The sequence below is a fragment of the Camellia sinensis genome, chromosome 9 (genome assembly GCF_055761805.1).
Source record: "Camellia sinensis isolate YWXY chromosome 9, ASM5576180v1, whole genome shotgun sequence".
NCBI lineage: Eukaryota > Viridiplantae > Streptophyta > Magnoliopsida > Ericales > Theaceae > Camellia > Camellia sinensis.
The window spans coordinates 55,926,034-55,935,758 of NC_138969.1; positions in this window are offsets into that span (position 1 = coordinate 55,926,034).

Consider the following 9,725-nt stretch of genomic DNA (forward strand, 5'->3'; position numbering starts at 1 on the left):
ATACAATTCTTACTGCGTGGGAACTTTTCTTGAATGAACCATACATACAATATCGTCTGGTCGCACCAGCTTCAAATGAACCATACATACAATAACGTGCCTACATAAGAAAGAAACTTAACAGGTACAATATAATAGGAACATATGATTAACGCTATATCAAGATACAATATCAACACAAGATAAACGCGTGCACATATGATACCGATGGAAAAGTGCATAGCAATGCAAGTGAAAAGTGCGTAACAACGCAAGTGGAGTGCATAACAATGCAAGTGAAAAGTGCATAACAATGCAACCTAAGTATGTGCGACAACGTGGGTGAAGAGGTGCATGACAATGCAACCTAAACAATGCAGATGGAGGGGTGCATGACAATGCAACCTAAGTGTGCGTATAACAATGCGGATGGAGGAGTGCATGACAATGCAAAAAGTGTGCGCATAACAATGCGGTGAAGGGGTGCATGACAATGCAACCTAAGTGTGCGCATAACAATGCGGATAAAGCATGTGCGACAATGTGAGAAAAGTGCAACTTTAATAGTACGTTTGAAGCAAAATGCCGAAAGAGGAAATGCAAGCCTTAACGAGACCAATTCAATTGTAACCTTCGATTTACCTCTCGGAGGGGTCACAACATACTTAAAAAGGATACACCTTGCTCTTGACGAATGACGATGAGCTACGCATCGAAGACTTGAATTGAAGTTCCCGCGGGGACATTCTTGAGCCGAAAAGTGTACTTTTCTTGTACTTTCTCGAGAGCCAAGGACTCCAATCATCACCAAAACACACAAGGAGAACAATGGAGCCCTGAAGATCATCCAGGAGGGTGCCCGACCACCTGGATCAATGGCCGACTAGTTGTTGACCACTAAAGTGGTTGGCCGACCAGTTTACACAACTTCGGGGCAGCTTGGTCTTTTCACATGGAGATCTTTAAAAACTCAACTCCAAAACACTTTTCATCACATCTCCAAGGCCAAAATACATTTCTCTTCCTCCCTAGACTCTTTTCCCTCTCAGATCTGTACTTTATACGCATTTTCCAACGCCTCACGCGAAATTATTTCGTGAAAACTTTCGATTCTCTTCGTTTTGAACCGATTAGAATTTGTTTTCGGAGCTTCTTTCTCCATTTTCACCACTTGAGGTATGTTTGTCTCGAAGTTTAGCACCTTTTCCCGGGTGTTGACTTTTGTTGACTTTTTCTCTTCTCGAGAGTTGACTTTTGTTGACTTTTTGTAATTTTGGCTCATTCTACTCATTTTTGCTCACTTTTGCATCTTTTTTCAGATGGCTGACGATATTCCATATGGCGGAGGTTCCCCGAGAGTAGAGGACGAGCCAGACGTTATGCCACTGCCTTCGAGGATTCAGCCGTTCGACCCAGAGGTGTACCACCTGCAGGAGCACATCCTTCCTCCTAGCACCTTCCACCGTTTTACGGATTTTGCGCGACGAGCGCCCTCAGACTTGCTGCTATGGGAGCCGGAGTCTCATCTATCTCATAATGCGCGCAAGGTGCATACTTCACTTTTGCATTTTCTGCGACGCATTTTGCATTTATTGCAAATTTCATGCTTTCACTATGTATCATATCTGCTCGTTCTAAACACATTCACATACACAACATTTCTACTCATTCGGCACACAGCTCATACCAGTATTCTATTCATTTGGGCATACAACTCATTTGGGCACACAACACATTTTGGGCACACAGCACACTTTGGGCACACAGCTCATTCTGGGCACACAACTCATTTGTTCATTTGGTACGCAACCTATTCGGGCACACAGCTCATAATACAGTATTCTGCTCATTCTGAACACACAGCTCATAACACAGTATTCTATTCACTTGGCACGCAGCTCAAAACATAGCACACTGTTCAATTTGAACGCGTAGTTCATAACACAGTATTTTACTCAATCTGAACACACAGTTCATAACGCGGTATTTTGCTCAATCTGAACACACAGTTCATAACGCAGTATTTGCTCAATCTGAACACACAGTTCATAGCGCAGTATTTGCTCAATCTAAACACACAGTTCATAACGCAGTATTTTGCTCAATCTGAACACACAGTTCATAACGTAGTATTTGCTCAATCTGAATACACAGTTCATAACGCAGTATTTGCTCAATCTGAACACACAGTTCATAACGCAGTATTTGCTCAATCTGAACACGCAGTTCATAACGCAGTATTTTGCTCAATCTGAACACACAGTTCATAACACATCCAAGAGGGTGGCTGACCACCTGGATCAATGGCCGACTAGTTGTTGACCACTAAAGTGGTCGGCCGACCAGTTTACACAACTTCGGGGCAGCTTGGTCTTTTCACATGGTGATCTTTAAAAACTCAACTCCAAAACACTTTTCATCGCATCTCCAAGGCCGAAATACATTTCTCTTCCTCCCTAGACTCTTTTCCCTCTCAACTCTACACTTTATACGCATTTTCCAATGCCCCACGCGAAATTGTTTCGCGAAAACTTTCGATTCTCTTCGTTTGAACCGATTAGAATTTGTTTTCGGAGCTTCTTTCTCCATTTTCACCACTTGAGGTATGTTTGTCTTGAAGTTTAGCACCTTTTCCCGGGTGTTGACTTTTGTTGACTTTTTCTCTTCTTAAGAGTTGACTTTTGTTGACTTTTTGCAATTTTGGCTCATTCTACTCATTTTTGCTCACTTTTGCATCTTTTTTTAGATGGCTGACGATATTCCATATGGCGAAGGTTCCCTGAGAGTAGAGGACGAGCCAGACGTTATGCCACTGCCTTTGAGGATTCGGCCGTTCGACCCGGAAGGGTACCACCTGCAGGAGCACATCCTTCCTCCTAGCACCTTTCACTGTTTTACGGATTTTGCGCAACGAGTGCCCGCAGACTTGCTGCTACGGGAGCCGGAGTCTCATCTATCTCATAATGCGCGCAAGGTGCGTACTTCACTTTTGCATTTTCTGCGACGCATTTTGCATTTCTTACAAATTTCATGCTTTCACTATGTATCATATCTGCTCGTTCTAAACACATTCACATACACAACATTTCTGCTCATTCAGCACACAGCTCATACCAGCATTCTATTCGTTTGGGCATACAACTCATTTGGGCACACAACACACTTTGGGCACACAGCTCATTCTGGGCACACAACTCATTTGTTCATTTGGTACGCAGCCTATTCGGGCACACAGCTCATAATACAGTATTCTGCTCATTTTGAACACACAGCTCATAACATAGTATTCTATTCACTCGGCACGCAGCTCAAAACGTAGCACACTATTCAATCTGAACGTGCAGTTCATAACACAGTATTTTGCTCAATCTGAACACACAGTTCATAACGCGATATTTTGCTCAGTTTGAACACACAGTTCATAACACAGTATTTGCTCAATCTGAACACACAGTTCATAGCGCAGTATTTGCTCAATTTGAACACACAGTTCATAACGTAGTATTTGCTCAATCTGAACACACAGTTCATAACGCAATATTTTCTCAATCTGAACACCCAGTTCATAACGCAGTATTTTGCTCAATCTGAACACACAGTTCATAACGCAGTATTTGCTCAATCATAACGCAATGTTTGCTCAATCTGAACACACAGTTCATGACGCAGTATTCGGTTTATTTTGCACACAGCTCATAACATAGCACACTGTTCAATCTAAACACACAGTTCATAACACAGTATTCGGTTTATTTTGCACACAGCTCATAACACTGCTCAATCAGAACACAAAGTTCATAACACAGTATTCTTTTAATTTTGAACACATAGCTCATTATATAACACTGTTTATTTTACAACTGAATACATCTGTTTATTCTAAATGCAGGTATCTTCCCGTTTCACACGGGGGTACGAGTCGATTATTGCGAGGGAGTGGTACATGGAGCTCCCGGATGCAGTTCGACAGATTGTGGATGAGGTGGGGGTTGGCCCGTTTTGCGTGGGGTTGTCGCGTCATCTGGCGAACAGGACCCTTCTAGGTGCACTTGTAGAGAGATGGTGGGACACCACCAACTCCTTCCATTTTTCTGCCACCGGGGACATGACGATGACCCCGTATGACTTCTCCATACTGACTTCTCCCCGTATGACTTCTCCATACTGACTTCTCCACACAGTTCATAACACAGTATTCGGTTTATTTTGCACACAGCTCATAACACAGCTCAATTAGAACACACGGTTCATAACACAGTATTCTTTTAATTTTGAACACATAGCTCATTATATAACACTGTTTATTTTGCAACTGAATACATATGTTTATTCTAAATGCAGGTATCTTCCCGTTTCATACAGGGGTACGAGTCGATTATTGCGAGGGAGTGGTACATGGAGCTCCCGGATGCAGTTCGACAGATTGTGGATGAGGTGGGGTTTGGCCCGTTTTGCGCGGGGTTGTCGCGTCATCCGGCGAACAGGACCCTTCTAGGTGCACTTGTAGAGAGATGGTGGGACACCACCAACTCCTTCCATTTTTCTGCCACCGAGGACATGACGATGACCCCGTATGACTTCTCCATACTGACTTCTCCCCGTATGACTTCTCCATACTGACTTCTCCACACAGTTCATAACACAGTATTCGGTTTATTTTGCACACAGCTCATAACACAGCTCAATCAGAACACACGGTTCATAACACAGTATTCTTTTAATTTTGAACACATAGCTCATTATATAACACTGTTTATTTTGCAACTGAATACATGTGTTTATTCTAAATGCAGGTATCTTCCCGTTTCATACGGGGGTACGAGTCGATTATTGCGAGGGAGTGGTACATGGAGCTCCCGGATGCAGTTCGACAGATTATGGATGAGGCGGGGTTTGGCCCGTTTTGCGCGGGATTGTCGCGTCATCCGGTGAACAGGACCCTTCTAGGTGCACTTGTAGAGAGATGGTGGGACACCACCAACTCCTTCCATTTTTCTGCCACTGGGGACATGACGATGACCCCGTATGACTTCTCCATACTGACGGGCCTCGACGTGGCAGGTCGACCAATCCCATACGATTTCGATATAGGTGAGTGGGAGGCCGCCTGGACCTATCTTTTTAGAGCCCATCCGCCAGTCTGCAGATCACCGTGCATGGTCAGGTACACTTGGTTCGTCGAGCAATACAGAAGGACTATGCCTGAGACTGTTGAGGATATAGAGCAGTATGCCCGGGGGTTTTTGATATTCCTTCTCGGGACCACTCTGTTCTCTAACAGAGGGAACATAATTGGGCTTTATCTGTTGAGTGCTCTGGTAGACCTATCACAGGTCCGGCACTTCGATTAGGGCGGCGCTAGCCTCGCTACCCTTTACTGCTACATGAGCGCGACCTCTCGGGAGCGGGGGACCATAGTAGATGGCTATTGGCGGGCCTGGGAGGTACATTCTGCCCTCTTGATTTACATTTCTGCTTTTCATTAGCTGTATACTATACACTGCACATATTACATATTACACTCTGTACTCTGCATTCTGCTCTCGGCATTCTGTATTTTCTATACATTCTGTATTCACATTCCGCACTCAGTATTCTGCATTCTCTGTACATTCTGTATTCGCATTCTGCACTCAGCATTCTGTATTCTCTATACATTCTGTATTCGTATTACTGCTGTCTTTCCTTTCACAGCTGTGGGTTTACGCCTACTTCCCGACGCTTGTGCCTGAGCTGGAGGTCGAGGCACCGCTTGAGATACCGTACTCACACAAATTCGATGGTCAGTGCCGGCCCAGGCCCCGGGAGATTCTGTCATATCTTCGGCAGTATTTCGACACTGTGCGGGCGATCGAGATAATCCAAAACTCTTAGTTCTTCGTACTTTCAGCTTTGATTCATCTAGCATATTTATGACAACTAATCAGTTTATGCGCTTGTTATCCGCAGATCACTTGGCAGCCTTGGCTGGCGATGCCTGGGTATTCTCGGCTCGAGTTCGCTGGGGCATGGGGCGCCTCTCCATACAGGGTTTTGTTTGAGGGACCAATTGGTAGAGCCTGGTTTCTGGGGGATCGCTTCATGCGCCAAATGATGGGCAATCCCACTCAGGAGATCCCCTCGCCGCCTCCACTGGACATGCAGTCCACCGAGAGTCTCACTCCCCGGGAGGTTGACGACCATATGCTGGGTGTCGACGGAGTTCTTTTCCTAGAGGAGGGGGAGTATGCGACATACCGCCATACATACTTGATGCCTCCACTGACAGGTGTCCGTACTCCCACGAGGAGAGCTGCTGATATGCCATCGTCGAGTCACGTTCCAACTGTAGACGTCCCTTCCACTAGCAAGGCTAGCACATCGAGGGGTAAGACTAGAGGGATGCCCTCGACTTGTCAGTATGCCGGGTGGCCAGATCTTCCGACCGAGCTGACGGGCTGGCAGTATGGGACATCTTACCCGATTCCACTGGAGCCTCCATTTCTTGATCATTGATACGTCAGTGACCTTGACTCACCACCAGTATGCTCCACAGTTTTCATTCATCGCTCAAATACTTAGACATTCATTCATTCACTGATGACTTGAACTTGTATCTGCAGCCTCCCAGAGAGTATACAGAGGGGTTGCTCGAAGTGGTGGCCTCACTCGAGAGCATGGTCTTGCGAAGGGAGACGTTGCTATACGCCTCCGGCATTCCGGTACTTTTCAATTTCCTTGTATTTATCATACTTCTGATGACATGCTGAAACTGAATATTTCACCGCATTGATTCAGTGCATGTGTAAAGCACATCTGACACATCACATTCACATACTATATCTGTATGCACACACTCTATGTAGCATTCTTGCATCTGCATCTGATATACATACTCTGGCTGATATGTTCAAAACTACCTTTTCAGGTCGCACCATTGCAGGCTGGGCCATCCAGGCCTTCTCGATTAGCTAGGAGAGGGGTGTTGACTCGTGACCGGGGTAGACATAAAGCACCTATCAGTCATGACGAGGAGTCCTGTGAGGAAGAGGAGTCAACACATCCACAGTTAGAGACATCTGCAGGCAGGGATGACGACTCCGGTTCTTGTTCTGAGGACGTAGGTGACGCCGAGGAGGATTCCAAGGACGGTGACTCCGATTCAGACAGGGGTGCCGACGATGGTGGCGTAGAGGCTATTCAGCCGAAGAGGGTGATGAGGGCCTCTTGGTCTTGAGCTTGATAGCACTGATGCAGATGTTCCAGCTTTATTTTTCTTTTTACATGTAGTTGTAGCACATTGTACAGCTTAGGCAATTTTATTTTCTTCAAAACTTGTACCCTGTTTGTAAAATGTTGTAAAAAGAAAACATGATGGAATGAAAGCAGCTTTTTGTTCAAAAAGTGTTGTATTTGTATTCTATGCATCGCATCGCATCATTTTGCATAAAAATGAGATTGAATGGAAATTGAACATCATGTATTGCCAAGTCAAGTAGTGAACCAACATAACAAACTAAACAACTTAACTCACAAAGAAACAACAAAACTTTAACAAGTTTATAACTCGATAAGCAACGAACAATAACTCGATAAGCAAAACTTAACAACTCGATAAGCAAATGCATTTTGAACAAACAAAGCGACGGAACGCATTCGAAACAGAGGTAAACTCGAACCTTCAGCACTTTCAGCACACAGGAAGGCTAGGAACTCTCTTCTGAAGGTAAGAGAAGGCTGCAGACCACCTTTTTTCTCATAGCCGACCACCATAGGAACCTGCCGACCATTTTTTTTGGTCTGCAAACCAAAAAAACTAGCTGGCTGACCAGAAAAAGTGGTCGGCCGACTAGTTGGCCTGGGGACCTCCAGATTTCTGACACTTGTCCTCTAAATAGTGCCTTATCCTCCATAAAGATTCCAGCTTCGTGGTTCCCTCATTTTACCTCAGTTTTGCACCAAAATGGAAGCATTTCTTGTCCAAAACCTCACAAATTGGATCGCCAACTTGGATGGCTCGGAAAAGTTAAATTTCTGGGACTTCGGCATAAATGTACTATTCACGTTGAGTTGCACCCCACTACGTTTTTCGTTTCTTCATGCCGCGGCAAGGTTTTGGAACCCGGTAACACACGTCTTTAGCTTTGACAGACAAGAGATGTGTCCCACTTTCGAAGACTTCCACGCTTTGATGGAGTCCGAATGCGAGGAATAGATTTTGCCACAATTCCGCTTTGGCCACATCCAAGCCTTAGGATGGATATGCGGGCTTACTATGCATGACGCTCGGTCTTTGATCCGCGATGGAGAATTGGACATCCCCAGCTTGGTTCATCGGTTTTCTGATGCCGGTGACCGCGACGACCATCACTGGCAGGGCTTCCGGCGACATGCGCTTTGCTTGTGCATATTGTCATATTTCTTACTTGCCCCAGGCTCTGGTGGGTCTAGCGTCTGTTTGATTGAGGTTGCCCAAGGCTTAAGAGAGGGCAAGAGCTGCATTGCCATGACACTGGCTGAGACATTGATGGGTTTAGATGTTTTTCATTGCTGAGAGACGACTAGATTCACAGGGAGTCCACTACTACTGCAGGTAATGTTTCCCACCCTATCTTCACATATATTTCTCACATCACTCGGCCCTTAGGCTCGGTTTTTCCCTCAAAACCCTTTTCTTACTTTTCTCTCAACGTACACCTCTCTATTCTTTAATCTCTCATTTTTCATCCCTACCGAGGTATGGCTGATGGATAAATTGAAGGTTGTAGACTCATGCCCAGCATATTCAGCTCGCGGCTATTTCTTTCGACGACGTCTAGTCGATGCCGCTGATGAGGGATGGTGGTACGAATGGATGTGCAGTCTATCTGCTACCAGTATTGCTTGGCACTACCCTTGGCTCAATCTGCTGTTGATGAGTTACAGCATGTCTTGCCAACCTGGGATTCAATTGATCGGTCTGACACACTGTGTCTTTTACTTCCCGTTCTGATTTCGGCGCCAGTTCGGACATGATCAAACTTGCCCAGCAGAGGGGATAGAGTACCCTGCTACATTTCCAGTCTGAGGCGCACAACTAGCTCGGTATTCCACAGCATGGAGGACGAGAGGGGTTCTGGCCCTTGCTTCCACTTTCAATTGCACCCTTTCTGATGAGTGCATAGCTTGGCTTGATGAAGAGGCACAGGTTGGGCCTACTTTGGCATCAGAGGCTTTGACCAGCTCTAAGAGGGGGCACAGGAACACTTGACTATGCCCCGAGTTTATTTGCTTTAATCAATACTTTCAAGTTTTCTTTATGAATCTAATAAAAAGCAACTTCAATTTGTATTCAAGAGTAGGAGAACTCTGTATTGAAATCAATGTAATTGAAGGTTGTGGGTACTGAAAATTTTTCATTTGGTCTAAAAATGGTTTAAGTTGTAAAAAGATTAATTTGAGCAAAATCAACTTTTATCAAAACTTTTCAAAACCATTTTCGATATGGATCAAAACTGGACACGCCCGAGATCTATCACTGAGATGTATAACCCCGGATCCCAACAATTGGAAAGTTGCCCCTAGTCTGAATAGCACTGCACTGGAGATCACAACCGAGCTCTTGAATGCAGAATAAAGGAAGATGACCAACATGATCACATGGACAAAGTTGATCGGGGAAGTGTTTATGGCTGGACTTCAGGATGAAGTTGCCTACGTATCCTGAAGATGGGAATCAAGCCTTACGTAGTTCGGCTCAGGTTCACTATGTATTAACACTCTCCTTT